Genomic DNA, 23,413 nt, shown 5'->3' with positions numbered 1-23,413 from the left:
TCTCTCTCTCTCTGCTCTCCTGTCTTTCTCTCTCTCTCTCAAAAATAAAGACTAAAAAAAATTTTTTAATTAAAACTGAGAAAATTTAAATCTATTAACTTATTTCAAAACAGTAAATCCACTGCATGTTAACATAAACATGTCTTATGGAAAAAATCACTACAGTTTCCAAACCAAAGTGAGAAAATGGCATTATTTTATATTTCTGCAAATTGCTCTAATATCCTTCTTAATAGAAAACAGCCAGATTATCCTATCTGCTTCTTCATTTCATCTGTTGCAATATCATAGGTCACATCAGCTCTGGAATACTCCCATCTATACTCAGGACAGGATGAGAGTGGAAAAAGATACTAATGTCTACTGTTATCACAAAAATTGTTTTGCTCTCTTGGACTTAGAAGGTCTTCAGTTTCCTTTCATCTTCACTCTTTCCTTAAGTCTTCCGGAACATTTCCGCCTTGTACCAGTTTTGCTACAGAGAATGAAGAGCCCTCTACACCCACTTGTACCAGAAAGTTAATGAGAGAATAGCAACCCTCAAATATCAAATGTCACAGTAGTGGTAGCCTCAGGACCCTAAAAGGATCGACATCTCTCCAAGGATAAAGCAAATCTCAAATACAAAGCTAAGGCATTTTGGTAGAACTTTTTCCCCACCAGAAATCACCTGCATCTGACTTGGGCTCAGGTCATCATCTCATGGTTCATGGATTCACCCCGCAATGGGCTCTCTATCAGCGCAGAGCCCACTTCGGATCCTCTGTCTCTCTCACTCTCTCTCTCAAAAATAATTAAGCACTTAAAAAAAAATGCATCTGTATTTCACAGGGGACAATTTGGAGTCAATCTAAATCCATTCATTCAACAACAGTGAACAAAACAAAATCCCTGCCCTCACGGAGTTTATATCCTCGTGGGAAAATAAAAACAAACATGAAATTATGTTAAGCATATAAAAATACATAGCATATGAAATGGTAATAAATGCAATGGAACTAAAGAAAGCAAGAAAGAAGGACAGGGCTGCATGTGATATGGACAGTGGTGAGAATTTAAAATAGGACAGTCAGGGAAAGCCTCATGAAGATGACATTGCAGCAAAGACCTACAAAGGGGAGGGAGAGAGCCACAGGTCCATTCAGAAGAGCTTTCCAGGCAGGGAAAACAAATGCAAGAGCCCCAAAACTGGGCAAGGGGGCTACAGAGGAACAAGCAGGGGGGGACTAGGAGAGAACAGTAGAGATAGGAGTCAGGGGTACCATGTAGCCCTCAGGCCACTGAAAGGCCACTGCCTCAGAGATGACGACCACTAAGACTGTGAGCCTAAGGATGACATACCCGGTTGTAACAGGAGCACTCTAGCTGCTCTGGAGAATACAGACTATGGTGTGGCCACTGCAGAAGTGAGGGACCAGTTAGGAAGCTGCTGAAACAACCCAGGCAAGAGGGTTTCAGCCGATAGAATAATTATGCCCAAGGAGGTCCTAATCTCTGGAAACTGTGATTACCCTACCTGGCAAAAGGGACTTTGGAGATAGGGTTAAGTTAAGGATATTGAGATAGGAAGCTTATCCAAGATCATGTGGATCCTTGAAAGAGGGAAGCAGAAGTGTCAGAAGCAGATGTGATTATGGAAGGAGAGGAGGGAGGAGAAACTACTTACTATGCAGTTGGCTTTGAAGACAGAGGAAGGGACCACAAGCCAAGGAACACAGGCAGCCTCTGGAAGCTAGACAGGACAAGGAACATTCTCTCCAACAAACCCTCTAGAAGGAACTGAGCCCTGACGACCCATTTAACACTCCGACCTCCAGAAGTGTAAGCTAATAAATTTGTGTTGCTTTTAAGCCACTAAGTTTGTGATAATTTTGTTACAGTAGTGCTATTAACTGTGTCCCCCTAAAATTCATATGTTGAAACCTAATCCCCAAGGTGATGACATCTGGAGGCAGAGCCTTTGGGAGGTGACTGGGTGAAGATGGTGGAATCATCATGAATGGGAGGGCTCCCTAGCCCCTTTCTACCATGTAGGGTCATAAACCAAGAAGTGGGCTCTCACCCAACATTGCATCTTGATCTTCGACTTCCCAGCCTTCACAAACATGAGAAATGTTTGTTGTTAAAGTCCCCCAACCTATGGCATTCTTGTGATAGCTGCCCAAATGGACGTAGACAAACAACAGGAACCAAAACATATTACTGTCAGTTGAGATGGACAGAAGCAGTCAGACTCCATCTTACAGAGCCAACCAGATTTGCAGAGAGGTTGGATGTAGGTATAGGAAAAAAAGAGGAACTAAGTCTTACTCCAAGTTGTTTTGTTTTCTTCTCCTGGCAACTACAAGAATGGATGGACTTTCAGTTGGGATAGTGTTAGAAAAAAAGCTGATGAGATTAATACCAAGGGAGAATGGAAGAACAAGGGATGGCATCAGCTAGTAGACAACTGTTTCAAGGAGATTTGCTGTAAGGGGGGGGGGGGAGGGAGGTGACACAGAAGGGGGGATAATTGCTGAAGAGGTCCCTGAATATTCGAGAAGGTACAGAATCAGGTGTACAGTGGCCAGGGGAACCTGAGCCCAGAAGTCTGCCCTCAGTGAGAGGAGATATGAGTATGTGGTACAGATACCAGTGAACGGAGATGACCGTGACAGAATATGGAAGTCTGGATTGCTTCTGGCTCTCAGTGAAATTGAAAGCAGCTGAGAATGAAGCAAAGGGAGGAGGTGAAGGAAGGTCTCAGAAAACAGAAGAAACGTGAAACAATCTAGGGGAACAGGTGAGTAAGTGTTAAGAAATGTGATATAACTGCCACCCAGCACAAAGGGCCCATAAGAGGATACACCTGTGAATTTAAAATGAGCCCAGCCAGCCAGGTTGAGCCTCTCCAGCCTGTAGAGCCCTACTTGTGTGGGCATGAAATAGGCAGAGAGTTGAATTTAACATGTATCCAGTTCTTGCCAAGTGAACTGGGCAAACTGAGAGACCCAGGGAATTGGGGGGGAATCCTCAAAGAAGGAACTGCAACGGTACCTCATGAGGTCTAAGATGGTGGCATTTCCGACCACTGACACTTCATGTTAAATCCATAATGTGCAGTGATTAAAAACCACAATGTTTAAGAGCATCTGGCAATATGTTTACAATGTATTATGAAAACAGGTTGCCCAAATTACTATGTAGAGCATGAACCTCTTTTGAGAGATTCCCCTTTATGCAGAGAAAAATGGTGACTTCTGAATGATGGGAATATCTTTTTGTGCCTTTTTAAGATACTCTACAAAGAACATTTATTGCTTTAATAATTAGGGGAAATTATACATGTTAAATAACATAACTGTTAAAATTCTTCGTAAATTATGTCGTTTAAAACCATTCCCACTTAAATTACAGGTTTCATGCTATATGAATAGGTCAGCCTAAAATCATTAGCAGGTGTTATCAATATGCATTAACATGACATAGATTTTTACAAGCAAGTGCATTTGAATGTGCTGTGCATCTCCTTAGAAGGCTTTCTAAGCTAAAACATTTCTAAAAGATACCCATAGGAAAAACTCTTGGTCAGACAGTATGCATCAAGGTGGTGTAACGGATGTCATCTATCCCGGTTAGTTAGGCATCCTTTTTGATTCACTGGTACCTCTGTGATTTCTGCTGTTAAATATTTTGAAAAACATCCCTTTACATAGTTAACAGAAAAACAGCAGATGAGAGAATATAGAAAAGTAATTAGGTTGTAGTTCTTCAACCATATGAAATACAGCCAGTCAACAAGGTTACAATTTATGAACACTCAAAACACTAAAAATACTTAAAATGCTTGATTAAAAAATGGAGAATAGAAAATGGTATTGAAATAACCGAGTTACAACTCTGTTATGGTGGTAATATTATGGATCAACTTTTAAGTCAAAATTTTACAATACAGTAATACATGTATCCATTAGGAAAAAGTAGTATAATTTTCTGGTACAGGAAGGATTAGAACTCAGTTATTAGTAAGGAAAACAGAGCCACAGAGAAATAGTAATCCCCATGGGTCTTATAAATCATGTAAAAAATGTCTAAAAAGCTGTGACTTTAAAGCATCACACAATGCTATCTGCAAAGTTAAGGCAAAGACTAATGAGACATTTGAATAGCCCATAGAGGAAAATTGTTACATTTTACAAAGTTTAAATTTTCAATTGTCATAAACAATTTTTTTACTAATAAAACTTAAAAAGCTTCTCCATTATTATTGCTATCTGATAATGTTCACTCCTTGGTTAAATGTATCAAGATATAAAAGCTAGCTTCTTGTATAGTGACATTTTTTTTCTTGAACAGATACCTATATAATTTAATATTGTCTCAGGATTAAGAATACTCTCATTGTAAAAGGGTAGCGTAACTTGCAATGAAGTAAAAATGGCAGTGAGTGTTTATCATAAGTTATACTTGGTCAGTTACATTTTAAAAACACACTATCCACTTAGAGACACCACAGAAAGTAGCAACAAGGCCATATAAAAAATCAACATACAATTCACCGGCAGGAAGAAACAAATGAATAACAACATTTTGTATTACAGGGCTATCAAAACGCTTGTAACATTTTAAACCATTTGAGGTGCGCCAGAAAAAATGTGGCACAAACTGGTTTGCAAAGCATGAGGAGTAGGACAATAAAAGGAGCTGGAAAGTACCAAGTCAAGCATGTGGAAAACTGTTAAACTTTCAAACTTCCAAACTGAAGTATCTTGATTGGACGAGATGTTTCGCAGAACTATTACAGGGCTATAGGAAAATGTTTAATGTCAACTAACAGTACTTAAACTGCAGAGTATATTCACAAATTATTAAAAAATGTTTGTCACAGGCAGCCATTGTACATTCTTAGAAAAAGTGTTAAAAGCCAAAATTATTTTACATCAACTCTCATTTTGTACACAAGTGTGTTGTGGTCCCATGTTCAAGTTTTTATAGCTACTGCTTGGCCTAACCATATCTGGATCTAAGTGATATACTTGTTCAGTCTAAAAAAACGAGCACATAAACTAATTAAACAAGGAACACAGGAAATGATAGGAGATCACACTGGCAAATGGTTTGAAGGTCACACAGCCCATCTGTTTATTTAGAGGACCTGATGATTGCCTAGTTCACAGCAGAGCATCAGAAAGCTGTGCATTTATTTTTTTTTTATTTTTTTAACATTTATTTATTTTTGAGACAGAGAGAGACAAAGCATGAATGGGGGAAACTCAGAGAGAGGGAGACACAGAATCTGAAGCAGGCTCCAGGCCCTGAGCTGTCAGCACAGAGCCCTACACGGGGCTCGAACTCACAAACTGCAAGATCCTGACCTGAACCGAAGTCGGGCGCTCAACCCACTGAGCCACCCAGGCGTCCCAGAAGGCTGTGCATTTAAAACCACGCTGTCCTGCCCACCCCTCACCACCACCCTACACACTTCGCCTTCACCCCAGCTACTCTGTTCTGCCTCCCACTTATGTCCTTGGATAATACACACCCAGCTATCACACCGTATGTGGATATTGTTTAAAAAAAAAAACCCAACACATTCTGCAACACCTCCAATTTGAAGAAGCACAACAAAAATTTTAGACCTCGGTACCAGGAGTTTGCCTTCCCTGAGGAAGTAATTGCCATGCTGTTTCCCTTAACAACACAAATCCGGTATCTCGCATCTGGTTCTGTTTTATTTTCCCTATCAGGAAGCCTACAGCCCCAAATTTTGCTTCAACTCAGTGGGTCAGTCTCAGTTTTATGTACTGGGCCTCAAGATTCCATTAGAAGAAAGGATCTTATGACTACAAGGTTTGTAAACCACTGTTCTCATTCCTACATCTTGATTTTCACACACTCCTATTTTTCCATTTTGCTGTTTTTATCCTTGTAAGCCACCTCAAATCCTCTGTGGAACAATTAGGGGTGTAAGAAGTAAATAAAAATTACATCAACTGTAATAGAATATTGCACACGGTTTTAAATGTCTTCATAATTGACATTTTATTTTAATCCAAAAATTCAAGCAAGCTCCTTTATGGCACTATTTCCATAGGCTTCTTTGAGAACATGTCTGGACTGAGTCACTTTGAGGCACTTAATGATGGCTTCTGGAGAAGCTGTTCTGAGATCAGCCATTGGCTGCCTTTTCCTCATCAAAATCTCTTTACAACTAGAACCACCATCAGCCACCCATTTGCTGGCCATTCTGCTTACTGGGCAGAAAGCCTTTCCAGCTTTCAGGGATTTTCATCAGCAATAGGGATTTTAAGGGTAACCTGATGCTGTTACATAAACACACCTGCTTTTTTACAAGTGACCATCCCTCAGATCAGTGGTTCTTAAACTGAGGCACGTATCAGAATCACCTGGAGGGTGTGTGAAACCACAGACTACTCTGCCCTACCCTCGGAGTTTCTGAGTCAGTTTGTCGGGGAGGCGGGGGGGGGGGGGGGGGGGGGGGGGGTCTAAGAATTTACATTTCTAGCAAGTTCCTAGGTGATGCTGATACACCTTGTCTGGAAAACACTTTAAGAACCAATGCCTCCATTGGTTAGTCCATTCTCCTGTTTAAAAATCTTGAAGGACTCTGCCCCATCATACTAGGTACACAGATGTTTCAGCCTGGCGTTCAAAAACCCCCTGATGAAGCCTGGCCTATCTCCTGCTCCATCACCCTGTGCTCCAGGCCCTCTTACTTTCTCACTGTGCCCAGAGCACACACGGATCCTGTGCTCATGCTGCCCTTCGGACGCATATCCACTTCTCACCGTCCGGTTATTAATGCACTCATCCTTTAAAAGACTCCTGGAATGCCACCTCTTCCCAGAAGGCATCCATAATTCATCTTCACTACAACCCTTTCATCTGTGATTTACCCTTACACACAAGCCTGTCTTGCATCAGACGTGGTAGCAATTACAGAGCTCTCTTCCACGAGATTATATAGCAGAGTGGTTAAGAAGATGCATTTGGAGTCAGCAAGGCCTGGGTCCAAGTTCTGGCTCCCCCACTTGTCAGCTGGGTGACACAGAACATGTTACTTAGCCATGAGTCTGAAAGTGAGAGAACAATACTATCTCCTTCAAGGGAGGCTGGTGGGGATTAAATGAGATCATGTCCAGTGCTAAATAGCACTCCTGGCAGATAAGCCTCCCTAAATGACAAGTAGCAGTTTTCTGGAGTTTTAAAAACATTATCACCACATTCTCTGACACTGCTTCCACGTGGTCATGTCTCTATCTCTTCCCCTTGAATCTTCGCCCTGTGACCGCTGATAGATTGAATACGATGCCAAGTAACTTTGTGATCCAGATTTAAGGAACGGGAGATTCTATTTCCTGTCTCTGAGGATGCTCACTGCTGGATCCCAGCCACTTTGTGACAAGGAAGCCCAAGTGGAAGAAGTGGAGAGGAACTCAAGGCCCCAGGCCACAGTCCCCGCAGACCTCCTTGCAGACAGCCAGCATGAGACAGCCATCTTGGAAGCAGAACCCCCACTGCCACATGAAGTGCACACAGTGAGCTGTCCCCACCAAGCCCAGCCTAAACTGCAGATCTGTGAGCAAAATAAATGAATGATGTTGTTTAAAGTCATTAAGCCTTGGACTGGGTTAGTAACATAGCAACAGATGACAAAGCAGGAGCACGCCATTACCTTTGCATCCTTTTTCTCCTCTCTAGAAGAGAGGACCACAGGTTAGAACCTTAGAGTATTCATCACAAGACTCAAATATTCCTAGAGGGAAAATACTCCCAGGGGCTCTCTTTTTGTGAGTAAACACAGAACTCCCTGGGAAAGAATTCATTTTAAAGAAAAACACAACCTTTGTTTTCAACTTGCCTAACCCCCATCAAGGTTGTGGCAGAACACTACAGAGTTGGTAATTAATAAATAGAATATATATGAGTAATAAACGGGGCTTTAAAAAACTCTATAAAGTCAGTCGTACACATAGCAGCACTGCTTTGTAATCTCGAATAAACCAATAATGGTAAATAGTGGAGACTAACAATCACTTTGAAAAGCAAGAAATGCATGAGGCCACCTTCTGTATGGAAGGAAAGAGCAGGAGACAAAGCATAGCAGCAGATACACAAAAAGAAACAACTTTTGGAGGGGTAGCTGCACAAAATCTAGGGACACACCGTAGGTAAGGAGTAAACCAGAGAAACACAGTTATTGTCCTTTTATTAAACACATTAAAAATGTTAATATTTGCTAAGTTATTAGTATTCCTACTTTGGTCCTATTTTTACATGGCCCTCCCTGGTGGGTCTTAGAAAAATATCGGTTATGGTACATATTCTTAGTGTCCTTTGCTACACTTATCACGAATGGGACTTATTACTCATGGCTAGCCCCTTTCCTACAGAATAAGTCCCATGAGTGCAGGGACTGTCTAGCTTACAGTCTCTTCCCGGTGACCAGCACCCGGCATGATAGAATGTACTCAATAAATATCTGTTGGGTGAATGTTGAAGGACTAGCACTAAAAAGCTATTGGGAGAACTGCAGCTGATGCTGACTTATTTAAGTATGAATTCACACGGGGCCTAAACACAATATCCTTTCAAAATAAAAAGAGTTTATACCCTGACACTGAAATTGCTTTAGAAATTACCGGTTGCTGTCACGAGTTAGAAAATAATGTGCTCTTACCCTGGAGGAGTTATTTTTGTTCACAATCTCCTCTCCATCTATTCAAGTCCTTATAATACTCCCCAATAGCAGATCACCTCCATTCAGAGCCATCACCCAGAATTCAGACTTTTACAGAACCTGTACTTTAATAAATGTCATCTATAATTGCCTCCTCAGATCCCTTCTCTCCCTTTTCCCGTCAATCTACTTTCAAAAGTGGTTAACATAATCTCCCTTAAACACTGTTTTTGTCACATCCTTTCCTACCTCAGAGCCTACGGTGAATTTCAATCCTCAACTATTTGAAATTTAAACTCATTAAGAATTTAACCTATTAACAATTCCCATTAAGGGTTTCTAAAGTTCTTTGGTTAACTGTGCTACCTATCATCTCTCCACACAAAACACATCTTATTACCATCCCCCAAACAGGCACAAAAATGCGTGCAACCTCTGATACAGCCAATCAGAGATGATGGAAAGTTTCTTCTGAATACACCAGTGTGGTCTTCTTATTCTGTCAAGACACTACAGGAGGAAGTCTAATGCACCTTCCAGAGGGTCTTTGAAACATTTATCTCCAGTCACTCATGGAAAGAGTCTCATCCATAGAAAATCATTGTCAACTCCAAATTAATTTTTAGGGATTATTTACAGGTCTACTTAAAATAATCTTTTTAAAGGGCAGTGTGAATGGCTCAGTTGGTTAAGCATCTGACTTTAGTTCAGGTCATGATCTCACAGTCTGTGAGTTTGAGCCCTGTGTTGGGCTCTGTGCTGACAGCTCAGAGCTTGGAGCCTGCTTCAGATTCTGTGTCCATCTCTCTCTGCCCCTCCTCCACTCACACCCTGTCCCTCTCTCTCTCAAAAATAAATGAACGCTTAAAAATTTTTTTTTTTAATTTTTAAAATAATCTTTTTAGGGGTGCCTTGCTGGCTCAGTGCGTAGAACATGCAACTCTTGCTGAAAATAAAATAAAATAAATAAATAAATAAAATAACTCAAGGAAATCAGTACAACAGCCTTTCATGAAAACCAAACTAAATTTCTCTGACTCATTTTACCACTTGCCATATTCAGATGCAAATGAAAACAAAACAAAGATCAAATATCAAAAAAAGTCAAAAAAATTTAACAAGAGACAGATTTAATAATGAATAAAATGTGGGAAAATAAAGACAGAAAGGGCAGTTCCTTGACTATTGCATCTTCGTCCATTTTATAAATCTTCACCTTTTTTCTTTTTTTTTTTTTTTTGAGAGAGAGAGAAAGCAGGAGAGAGGGGTAGAGGAACAGAGAGAGAAAGAGAAAGCAAGTGGGGGAGGGAGGCAGAGAGAATCCCAAGCAGGCTCCACTCTCAGCACGGAGCCCAACATGGGGATCGATCCCACAACCCTGGGATGATGACCTGAGCTGAAATCAAGAGTTGGACACTCAACGAACTGAGCCACCCAGACACCCCAAAATCTTCATTTCCTTAGAGTAAATTTGGGGCATTCAGCATTCAAATGTCCCAGTGTGTCCTCTTCCAGAAGATAAGAATATCCTAATTACAGAGAAGTACAAATTTTTCTGTACTTGGTATGACAACTAGCAAGAGGAAAACATTAAAAAAATCAATGATGCTCTTCTGCATTATCGTAATTGCCATTCAATATGATCTGAGAAGTCTTGCAGGATTTCCTTCTGTTTGTAATTACCTTCAGTCAATAGGGAGGGAACAGCAAATGAATGATTAAACATTGAAGACTGTCTAACAATTTCTCTGCAGCTTCAATTTCTGTGCAGCTTTTAATATTTGCAATTGATTACAGGTGTGTGGGGAATGTTCTGGGAATTCACAGCATTTAAAGTAAAGAATCCATGAATGTCGACCAGCTCTAGTTACATTAACGTTGCCTTTGAAGCAGAGGAATGGTGAGTCAAGGTTAGGAGTCAGACAGAAAATGGCTTATTCTGAGTCTGTCTGTCCATTCGTAAAGTGGGGTACGATCACGGATCTCGGGATTTCACGGAGATGAGAGGAGATAGAACATGTGAAGTGGCACATAATAAAAACCTCACAATGTTACGCCTCATTTCATCTCCATGTGTCCCACTCCAACTTCAGCCTACTGGAAACAGCAGCAAACCTCACCAGTCCTGAGCAACATACACCAAATGAAACTGCCCCTTTTCGTGATTTCAGTTTGTCTACTGCCTAACCCTCTACAAGGTGGAGGAAGGCAGTCGTATAAAAGAAACTGTTTTAGTTTATTAAGATGGAACCACCTCCCTCTTTTCACTTTTATGTGGCTGCGAACAGAGGTTGTTGCAAACAGAATTATTCCTGCAAAATTAATAACGCCACTAAAAATCAAAGATTTAACATAATCAAGAATATGACGCCTAAATAAGAAGATGGGGGAATAGACCAGCAAGCCAAAGAGTAAGGATTTATAATTCATAGGTCTAATATGTTTATCGTGCCATTCCTACACACTTAAAAAGTCACTTTAAAAAAATAATACTTATTATCCAATTCCCAATACATTTTAGAAGCTTTCCAAATTCCTAAGCCCTCCTGGGGGGTGGGAGTAGTTCTGCTTTAGAAAACATTCTCTCGGGGCGCCTGGGTGGCGCAGTCGGTTAAGCGTCCGACTTCAGCCAGGTCACAATCTCGCACTCCGTGAGTTCGAGCCCCGCGTCAGGCTCTGGGCTGACGGCTCAGAGCCTGGAGCCTGTTTCCGATTCTGTGTCTCCCTCTCTCTCTGCCCCTCCCCCGTTCATGCTCTGTCTCTCTCTGTCCCAAAAAATAAATAAACGTTGAAAAAAAAAAAATTTAAAAAAAAAAAAAAAAAAAAAAAGAAAACATTCTCTTGCCAAACCTGACAAATCACTTCTCTGTCTCCAAGTTGCTCTCACAAGCACTCAGGACTCACAGCACCCACTTACTTTCCTACCTGCTTTAGGCTTGCTCTCCAGAGAAAGTAACAGAGATCTGCCTTAGTTTCCATCAGGTACCCTCCCGCTTGAGGAGAGCTCCATCCTGGGGAATAAGAGGCACCGCCCATTTTATGAGACACAAAGCAGGTGACCAAGATCTGTCCTACAACTTTCAAAGTGTGAAGACATGGAGAAAGTTTAAGGACAAGTCTTTCCACTAAGATGGAGATTCAACTAGAAATAGTTTTTCAAGACTCTCTGTGCCAGACCTGGGCTAGGTGCTGCAGCCTACTATCTTATTTAATTCTTACAATTTAAACACATCCATGACTGTGCATTGAGGCCAGAGAGATGTGGTATTAAAGCATCCACCCAGACCCATTTACCTAGGAATTTAAAAACCAACTTACAGGAAGAATGGCTGTAATGCCCAGACGTCAGCACATGCCTGGTCCTTTCCCCCTAACTCCTGGAATCTGAACTTCTCTACTGTACATAAAAATTACTGCTCAGGCTTCAATATACAAAATCATGTTTTGTGAACTTTATGAATAAGTTCAGAGCTTCCCCAGGGTTTACTCTCTGCAATATTTTCACCCGTTAAAACCAAATGGCCGTAGGAGCTGCAACTCCACTTTGCTAAGAGTGAGGTGCACAGTACAGTGTTTGACACTAAGAGAGAACTGGATCCATGGTTTGCTTTCCTTAGAAGAGTTTCACGAGAAGTATTAAGGGCTGTTGAAGAGCTTGTCATATCTAGTATTTCATTTTTGTAGGAGGCAATCATGTGAACATAGGCCCTGCAATGGTCCACTTAAGACAGGCCAAAATGGGGGCACTTGGGTGGCACAGTTGGTTAAGTGGCCAACTTCTGCTCAGGTCATGATCTCGCAGTTAGTGAGTTCAAGTCCCATGTCAAGCCCTGTGCCGACAGCTTAGAGCCTGAAGCCTGCTTTGGATTCAGTGTCTCCCTCTCTCTCTGTCCCTCCCCAGCTTGCACTCTCTGTCTCAAAAATAAACATTAAAAAAAAAAAAATTAAAGACAAGCCAAAATGGACGCATTCGAGATCAAATTCAGACACGGTTAAAACATTTTCTATTGTTGTTAGGTCACTTTTAGCACTGTGTGAAGCAATCTTCTGCTTCTCCACCCAATCCTATTTGAAAAAGTTAAAAAGGAATTTGATTTTATAACAGAATGTTTTTAGAAATATATAGAAATCTTAAGGTCTGCCAGAAGAGGGCTTTTAACTATAAAATTCATTTTTTTTTTTTTTTATTTTTTAAAATTTTTTTTTTTTTTTCAACGTTTATTTATTTTTGGGACAGAGAGAGACAGAGCATGAACGGGGGAGGGGCAGAGAGAGAGGGAGACACAGAATCGGAAACAGGCTCCAGGCTCTGAGCCATCAGCCCAGAGCCCGACGCGGGGCTCGAACTCACGGACTGCGAGATCGTGACCTGGCTGAAGTCGGACGCTCAACCGACTGCGCCACCCAGGCACCCCTAAAATTCATTTTATGTGCAAATCTAAACTGAACTGGGATGAACTGGATTGGAAAAAGTAAAACTGAAGGTAGAATTTGCCTTTCAAAAAGTTTCACATGCAAAACTTACCTTATCAATTGAGGTGCCCAACACCTTAATTAAAAACCATAATCAGCTTATCTTAACAGTTTGAAAAAAAAAAAACACTGTTCACTGCTAAGTGACAAAAGTGATGAGCAAGCACATTTTCCATGCCTTCTTAAAGGGCAATAATTATAAGCATCTGAGATACATTTCTTAGACAACCACTATGATAGTCTGCCTTGACTCTGGCTCTCCTGCAAACATTCACCTGCCTAGCAGCTCGGGTGACCTTTGAAATTCTTTCCCTTGACAATGGTGATAAATTTTAAATACTTACAGTAAATATTTACATTTAATAAATTAAAAATTTTAATACAAAAAATAAAATGCAATATAATTGTGCTATTAGAATGATCTTTTAGAAAATCCTATCAAATCACTGGCATTCTCAAGCTTAAACACTTCAGTGGCTACCCTGATGTTAAGATTCAATGGCCTTATCATGGCCTTCACCCTTCAGCATGTTCTGGCCCCAGCCTAGCTCTGTATCTGATCTTGTGCAATTCTCTCTCTTGCTCTCTGACTTCGCAGCTCCTATGAATTGCCAAGCTCCTTCCTCTCTTGGGGTCTTTGTGCTGCTCCCTTTGTAAGAAGAGTCTTCTTTCAGCTAGATTTGTAATACCCCTCCAAGACTCAGGGAGGTGTCACTTCCTCAGAGAGAACTTTCCTGACTCAATCTAGTGCAATCTCTCTTCTCATGGCATTCTTTTCTTCAGTAATCATAATTTGTACTTAGATGTTTTGGTTTATTGTTTTAATGTCACTCTCTGCCACTGGACTCTAAGAGAATTCATGCCCCTTGTTCACCACACTTGAAACCCAGGACATGTCTAAAGACATAAACATCTTTTGAATGAATGGGTTCAGGGATCCCCTTTGCCTTCTTCTCAAAGATCCCCACCCTGCTCAAATTATCATTTCAATTATACAATACAGATTTTCCTTTCTTATTCCATTTGTTCAATACCTATTTACATTTTGACTCCAAAAACTGAAAGATGAAGGCTGAAACTTCTTATCTTTCTTCCCCCAAAAAATCACAACCATAGAGAAGGTAGAATTTTGAGTCCTGCTTTACATCCTTGCTCCCTCTTCTAATCAAGACGTGGAGTTAATCAAACACAGCAAATGAAATTATAAGAACACATGACCTGTACCTTAATACTCAGTGGAGTATTAAGATGAGGGGGTTAAAATATTATCAGAATGCCTCAAAGGAACACCCTGTATTCTCAGATAACAAGGAAGTAATTCTTAAGAGGAATTGTTAATTGAACAGTCCCCCAAATTATGATCTTTGAAGTGTATAAATATATATTCCTGTTTTCATCCCATTTATAACTCTGAATCTATCCCAAACCCAGCATAAAACAAATGGTACATTGCTGAGCTGGACAAGCTTTATCTTTAGTTTGTTCTCATAGATGTCCTAATGATTTATTAATAGCAACAGCAAAAAAATGTTGCTTGAGTGATTTCAGTAACTTATTAAACGATAGTGATAAACACTTTGCTTTCATGGCACCATCAACCTTCATTTCTTAATATGTAAAAAAGCACCATTTTGCCTAGCATTCTTTTTTTTCCTTCACTAATAGTAAATTCATCAGGGAAAATAAAATTTCTTGAAAGAATCAAAATTGATGCCTCCTGTGTCTGTCCTACTGGACAAAATACAATGCTGTTCAACAATCATCAGCTATTTGTATTTTAAGAAAACCGATTTGCACGCAGAAACAACACAACATCTGGTCAACTCCTCTTCCTTTACTCTAGATATGGAACAAAGGCCTTATCTCAGCAGACAGAAAGGGAAACAATTTATGTTTTCATGAATTCAGCTCTGCTCAGCAAATTAATTCATTCATTAATTAAAATGAACAGCACAAAAAGGGTATGTTTTGGTCAATCAATTGCCTGCAATCATAGGAGAATTTTGAAATACAAAAGGCTGCATGTTTTACTTAGCTGAAACCAGAATGTTACTCTTTTATCACAATTTAGCAGACATGTCTTATGAGGAAAAGCCTCACAGTACTCTGTAGCACACCAGCAGCTGCTTTCAAAACTAGACAGGTAGCATTATTCTAATGATTTTATTTTATTTAAAGCGATTGCCTTTGTTCTATGTGAAGATTCCATCACTGAGCCATACAACTACTTAGGTTTTTTCGTTTAAGAAGGAAAGCAGTTAATTTCTGCATATAAAACTAATAATGGAATTTTAAATAAAATGTGATGTGTTTTCAGACTCATGAAATTTTTTAAATGGGCATTTCAAATTTTTAGTTTTGAAGGAGAATAGTTCAGAGAAAAATCATTGTTATCATAATGACATGTATTTGTATGTTTTTTTTAATTCCAGTATAGCTAACATATAGTGTTACATTAGTTGCAGATGTACAATATAGTGATTCAATACTTCCATACATCGCCCAGTCCTCATCAGGACAAGTGCACTCCTTAATCCCCATAACCTATTTCACTCATCCCTCCCACCCACCTCTCCTCTGGTAACTGTCAGTTTGGTCTCTATAGTTAAAAGTTTGTTTTTTGTCTTTTTTTTTTTTAATTCCACATCTGAGTGAAATCATGTGGTTTCACTTAGCATTATACCCTCTAGATTCATTCATGTTTTGCAAATGGCAACATTTCATCTTTTATGACTAATATTCCATTGTATACATATATGTATACACACACACACATCATTCATCTACCAATAGACACCTAGGCTGCTTCTATAATTTGCCTATTGTAAATTATACTGCAATAAACATATATGTATATATATTTTCAAATAAATGTTTTTGTATTCTTTGGGTAAATACCCAGTAGAATTAATGGATAACACAGTTCTATTCTGTACTTTTCGAGGAACCTATATAATGTTTTCCATAGTGGGTGCACTAGTCTGCATTCCCTCAACAGTGAACAAGGGCTTTTTTTTCCATATCCTCACCAAAGCTGTGTCTTTGATATTAGTCATTCTCACAGGTATTAGGTGATACCTCACTGTGGTTTTGATATGCATTTCCCTGATGAGTGATGTTGAACATCTTTTCATGAGTCTGTTAGTCATCTGTGTGTCTTCATTGGAGAAATGTCTGTTCACGTCTTCTATCCATTTTTCATTAGTTTTTTTTTTTTTTTTTGGTGTTGAGTTGTAGAAGTTCTTTCTATATTTTGGATACTCTTTTTGGATATGTTATTTGCAAATATCTTCCACAGGTTGTCTTTCAGGGTTTTTAAAATTTTTTTTTAATGTTTATTTTTGGGAGAAAGAGACGACAGACAGACAGACAGCAAGTGGGGGAGGAACAGAGAGGCAGAGACACAGAATCCGAAGCAGGCTCCAGGCTCCGAGCCTGACACAGGGCTTGAACTCACAAACCATGAGATCATGACCTGAGCCAAAGTCGGACACTTAACCGACAGAACCACCCAGGCATCCCAGTTGTCTTTCAGTTTTGTGGATGGTTTCATTTGCTGTGCAGAAGTTTTTTATTTTGATGTAGTCCTAATAGTTTATTTTTGCTTTTATTTCCCTTGCCTCAGGAGACCTATAGAGAAAAATGCTGCTATGGCCTATGTCAGAGGAATTACTGCCTATACTCTCTTCTCGGAATTTTTTTTTTTCTTTTTTGGTTTCAGGGCTCACGTGTCTTTAATCCATTTTGAGTTTATTTTTATGTATGGTGTGAGGAAGTGGTCCAATTTTCCCAATACCTCTTCTTGAAGAGACTTTTTTACCATTGTATATTCTTGCCTCTTTTGTTGAAGATTAATTGACCATATAATTGTGAGTTTATTTCTGGGTTTTCTATTCTGTTCCATTGATCTATGTTTCTATTTTTATGCCAGTACCTTTTTTTTTTTTTTTTTTTTAATAACAATCTCTACAGTCAACATGGGGCTCAAACTCACAACCTGGAGATCAAGAGTCACATGCTCTTCTGACTGAGCCAGCCAGGTGCCCCAGTACCATACTGTTTTGATTACTACAGCTTTGTGGTCTATCTTGAAATATGGGATTGTGATACCATCAGTTTTGTTCTTCCTTTTCAAGATTGCTGTGGCTATTCAGGATCTTTTGAGGTTCCACACAAATTTTAGAATTATTTTTTTCTAGTTCTGCGAAAACTGCTGTTGATATTTTGATAGGTATTGCATTAAATCTGTAGATCGCTTGGGTAGTATGAACATTTTAACAATATTTGTTCTTCCAACCTATGAGCATGAAACATCTTGCCATTTCTTTGTGTTGTCTTCAATTTGTTTTCATCAATGGTTTATAGTTTTCAGAGCACAGGTATTTCATCTCCTTAGGTAAGTGTATTCCTGGGCATTTTATTATTTTTAGTGCAATTATAAATGGGATTGTTTTCTTAATTTCTCTTTCTGCCATTTCATTATTAGTGAATAGAAATCCAACAGATTTCTGTACACTGATTTTATATCCTGTGACCTTACTGAATTCATTGATCAGTTCTAGTAGTTTTTTGGTGGAATCTTAGGGTTTTCTATATGTAGTAACATGTCATCTGCAAATAGTGAAAGTTTTACTTCTTCCTTACCAATTTGGATACATTTTCTTTTTCTTATCTGATTGCTGTGGCCAGGACTTCTAGTACTGTATTGAATGAAAGTGGTGGGAGTGGCCATCCTCATCTTATTGCAAATCTTAGGGGGAAAGTTCTCAATTTTTTCATAATTGAACAAGATTTTAGCTATGGGTTTTTCATAGAAGGTATTTTGAGGTATGTTCCTTCTAAGCCTACTTTGTTGAGAGTTTTTATCATGAACGGATGTTGTACTTATAATGAAATGTATTTGAATAGCATTTCCTTGACCAGTATTACTTTACAGCAGTGTTTTCCAAATGGGGGTGGTTGTGTACCCCAAGGGGAAGACCTTTTTGGCTGTCACCCTGCAGAGGTGCTACTGGCATCTAGTGAGTAGACAGACCAGAGCTGCTGCAAGCAAAGCACACTACAATGTACAAGATAGTCTCTTTCTATAACAACCACAACAAACACCCAGTTCCAAATGTCATTAGTGCTCAGGTGAGATAAACTGCTTGAAAGCAAAACCATTCAAAACGTTTTCTTTTCTTTTTTCTTTTTTTTTTTTTTTTTCATTGAGCTTTGAATGCACTGAACAGGTCAGGTTTTTAAAAGGAGGATCATTCTAGACAAAATCTGAACATGTGTAGTCATAGTCTGGAGAAACTAAAACATGGCCCCAAATGACACTACTCAGAACAATTAATGTTAAGTATATAAAAGTATATACAATTTTCTAAATGGACACAGCTTTGGCATAATAATAGATCTCCACTTATATTCACTTCAAACTTTCATTTTTCTGTCTGGTACACAATAGGTAGTCAACAAATATTTGAAGTGAGGAGGAAGGGAAGGATCTATCTTCTTGCACCACACTTCAGGGTATTTTATAACATTAAGCCAAGACAATGGACTACATTAGGTTATTAATATGTCTTCCAAAGTTCTCCCTTCCTCCATATTACTAGAAGGGAGCCAGCCAGCCAGAGCCATTCCCTAGTCTCCCACTCTGCTAGCTGTGTCCACAAAAGTTCTCACCAATGCACATGATGCTGTTTTTCCTTAATTTCCTCTCCTGCCCCTTTGGGATGTGCACATGGCACTGACAGTTTCAACCATGCCAATGAGGCTAATTCCCTAACGGGAGCAGTAGGATAGATATGATCCAGGCTGTTGAATAATCACTTGGCTTAGAACTACCTCTCCTGCACAGATTACTCACCTCCAGAATGACATTAAATAGTATTTAATCTACCATACTTTGTTACAGCCACTGATACATGGCAATTCTACAATTTGATATCCCCTATGATACAACCACTATAAATACATTTTATCTGAAGAAATATTAAGATGGTAATTTTTTAAAGTTTCAGTGCAAATAATACTCAAAAATCTGTATTATATAGTCACTTTATAGTGATTATAGCTTACCAGGAAGAAATGCCATGTCTATAATACTGTTAATTCTCATTTATCCAATCTAAAAGGAAAAAGAAGGCACACAAGAAACCTAGATCTGATTGCCCAAGGAAATCATTGTTTCAGTGAGGTACTGTTCATGTAAACTCATGCTAATGGCAGCAAGCTGAACTCTGTAAAATGTAGGCTAAAAGACAATTTTGACTCCAAAAACATTAAAATTATAGCATTTTCATCTTCTCGCCCTTGTTCCCCTTTGATTAAGGTACTGATATAAATTCTAGTAGTGAGAGGGAAAATAAGTGAAGGCCAGAAGATTCCACAAACTAAACAATTAGCATCAAATAGATGATTTCTTAATAGGTTATATATTCAAATTGTTAATATTTAATTAAATTTAATTCAAAAGCCTCTGTATCTATCGTGGTTTCAGGAAATATGTACCTGCTTCTCCTTGAGTACATTCTCAAACCTCACAGTATTTTCCTCTAGACTTCATTTAGCATATGTATTTAGTCAACGATTTATTCCTACTTTGTGTGGATGAGGGGGAATCATTGATAAAATATTTCTTATGCAACTGCAACATATATATATATGTTAAGCAGTTCATATTTTCCATCAATATTTCACTTCTTAAAATATAACCCCCATAATAAAAATTAATGTCTTGAATATCACATCTGGTATAAAGCCATGGACTTTTACTGGGAAATATTTTTACCTTAAAGAGGAAATCAGTAAAAATACCAAGATATATATTGTAATTTTTTTTAACAACTTCTCCCCAAAATCATATTTGTGCATTGTTCTGAGAAGTCTATGGCCATTAATCTGATGATCTATGCAATTTTTTATGATAACTTGAAAATCAAAAACATGAGGAGAGCATGATTAAAAAAGTAAAAAAGCTGGGTCTGAAATATCTTTTGAAAGATTCTAAAATTCTAAAGAATTTGAATGCCTCAAAACAGAATCATTTCTAAATTTTTTCATGGTACAAATTTCATGGTATGAATCTTTATATCTGAAAAAAATCACAATTTACATATTAAGTTAAAAATATTTCCTACTTTCAGAGAATTATTGCTTTTGACATTTAAAAAAATTTTTTTTAATCTTTGAGAGAGAGACAGACAGAGTGTGAGTGGGGGAAGGGCAAAGAGAGAGGGAGACACAGAATCTGGGGCAGGCTCCAGGCTCTGAGCTGTTAGCACAGAGCCCGGCGCGGGGTTTGAACTCACAAACTGCGAGATCATAACCTGAGCTGAAGTTGGATGTTTAACTGACTGAGCCACCCAGGTGCCCCTATTACTTTTGACATTTTTTAAAAGAAGGTTTACTTCTCTCCCAATTGAATAGGAACATACTGATTACTGATAGAGTAGATTTTTGAATTTTAATTCAGGAATAAGTTTACCTCATAATACGAAATTTAAAAGTTTCACAATCTCTCTCCTTCCCAATTTCTCAGTGAGTTGCTAATTTATAATCTACTAAAAGCAAAAGACAACTAAATGACACATCTGGACCCAAGTAAATATTTCCCCAGTTTCACTAGTGCCCGTGAATGTGCCCAAGGGAACAATCAATATATGACCACAGTGAGTCTATGACAGTTATATGAAAATGGGATCATCTACTCTTAAAAACATAATTATTTAAAATCAATCACAATTCTCAAATTTAAAAAAATGACAAAAAGGTTTCAGAATCTCCAAACACATCAAGTTCACGGATGCCACGTTTTCTACCTGAGGTAAATCGCAATCTCTCTGCGCTTCCTTTTTGTTTGATCTATGAACAAAGGAGACCTGTGTCAGTTAGGGCTTCTCCACGGGGGCAGCACCCTAGGAGATGATTTGGAAATAGTCAGAACATTTTGTTTTCACAGGGACAGGCACTTAGGGGGCAGGGCTAGGGGTCCGCCACACATCCCACAACTGTCTCCAGGGTCCCCTTGAACTTTTACGTGTCGCTCTAACCATTCCTTTCATTAGAACCTTCAGTTCAGTAGGACGACCTGAGCTAAAGAGTAACTCCTTTTTACGTATAAACAAGTTGTTTTAATTTCATTTTAACAAACACTGAATTTTCCAGGGACTCAACTCCCATTTAAATGTGCACTTTTGTTTGGAACTTTACCAAGTCTTTCACCATTTCAGAAAAACATCGCCTCATGCATGGCACATCCACTCACTGTATCCGATCCCAATGCAGCGTACCTGGGCCAGGATTCTTTTGCAGTGATTGCAATGCTGTGAGTAGGTACAAACCTGCCACTCATGTGCCTCAGTATTTATAGACTGAAATTTGTAATTTGTTATAAATTACGTCCCTGTTACTTTATATCACAATTAGAGAAGTGTATTGGCTATTTTTAACATAACCTACTTACATATGCATTTATCCATGTATTTCATTGCAGGATAGTGAAAGAGTAATACAAAACATTTTATTTATAAAAGGGGGGGGGGTGCCTGGATGGCTCAGTCAGTTAAGCGTCCAACCTTGGTTAAAGTCATGATCTCTCGGTCACTAAGTCTGAGCCTCGCGTTGGGCTCTGGGCTGACAGTTGGGAGCCTGGAGTCTCCTTCTATTCTGTGTCTCCCTCTCTCTCTGCTCCTCCCCTGCTCACACTCTGTCTCTCAAAAATAAATAAATATTTAAAAAAATTAAAACAAAACAAAAGAAAAAAAGTCTCTAGGTTTGGAGGGATGCAAACCACTAACCTAGAATATGTAATAAAAGGCTCCTTGCAACTCCAACATTCCTTGATTCTATGAGAAACTTTGTTTGGCAAGCCCTGATCATTAGCAAGCCTTTACTTCTACTCTTATGTTTAAAAGTATTGCAATTAAGTTAAAAAGAGAAGTAAATATGGTTGCTAAGGTGATACATAAAAACACAGACTCTGCTAAACTCTCAACATTTGTGCGAGCAGTGAGAAATACCACGGTAGCTGATGTCTTTCACAGGTTAATAGAGAGCTACAGAAAAATAACCTAAGGTAGAACTGGAGCCTTCCTATGTATTTGGTCTCAAAAGACTACACTAGTGGCCTCACAGGTAACCTTTGTTCTCTCCTTGGGCTGAATGTAATACATGTTAGCGATGTGCTGCCTTAGCATTTCTTAGCATTTCTCCCACGAAGTTCATTTATAAAGAAAATACACATTGGCAAGCAATGCAAATGTTTCCAACGTGGAACTGGATGAATACCTCTCACAGCCAAGCTGCACACAAGTCTACTTAGCAAAGCTTGTCATTCAAAAAGCAACACCTTCAACTCATTACTGGCTTGCAGATGGTATAAATATACTCCCATTTTTTCTGGGGCAATCATTCTCTGTCATCAGACTGAGGGATAATGATGATCCTCACTGTACTGGTTTCCAGTTTGTGAAAATAAACTGTAGTCACCCCTTCCCCACACAACTGGATCCTTAACACTCCCACCTTCACTATATCTGACCATCCACCATTATTACTTCTTTACCCCACTATATTAATACCCATAGGGGGGCAACAATTCAACTTTCCATAGACTTCCATACGTTAAAATAACCCCTAAGACAAAGTTGGAGGACATACTTCTTGGTGAAAAAAAAAAAACCAACCCATACTTCATGTATAATAAATATAGCCATCCTGGCCAAATGACCAAGAGCCAGGAAACACCTGATTACATACTTAGTATTCAATATGAAAGAAAAAAGAATAAAAATTAGGTTTGACTAACATACCAAAACAAGTATAAGATAAAGAACAACCAATTATAAAATTGTCCATCAAGAAAGTTTAACATTATTTATAAAGCAACAAAATGTTATTGAGGTATTTAAGTAACATATCAGAAGATAACTCTTCATGAGTTTTGAAAATTTCGAAATTACTAGATCAGATGAACAAGTAATAAAACTATTTGAAGGTATATGTAGTTTTTAAGGGATATGTATTAGTTTTAACTCATGAGTTTCTGAAAATAAATCACTTATAATTTACAAAGAAAGGAAAATCTCAATTAACAGCAGTATCTTTTGTAAATGACTCTCACAATTTTTCCTCCTCACCTCACATACACGTAAGATATCAAATTTCCAATTTTCTGAAAACTTACCACCAAATAACCACAGGAAACAATACAGCTTAGGTCTCAACTTCCCCATATTAAACAGTATAGTTTCAGTCCTCACCATTAGA

General features: G+C 38.7%; 1 protein-coding gene across 10 annotated transcripts in view; it reads right to left on the bottom strand.

Annotated features, from left to right (window-relative positions):
• CTTNBP2 (cortactin binding protein 2) overlaps nucleotides 1-23,413 on the bottom strand; it is a 149,823-nt gene that overhangs the window by 114,174 nt on the left and 12,236 nt on the right. The gene's annotated exons all lie outside the window — the stretch shown is intronic.

This window comes from Puma concolor, chromosome A2 (genome assembly GCF_028749965.1).
Source record: "Puma concolor isolate L17-30 chromosome A2, mPumCon1.1.hap2, whole genome shotgun sequence".
Lineage (NCBI taxonomy): Eukaryota > Metazoa > Chordata > Mammalia > Carnivora > Felidae > Puma > Puma concolor.
The sequence above is the reverse complement of the archived record's forward strand: the minus strand, read 5'-3'. Positions and strand labels throughout refer to the sequence as shown.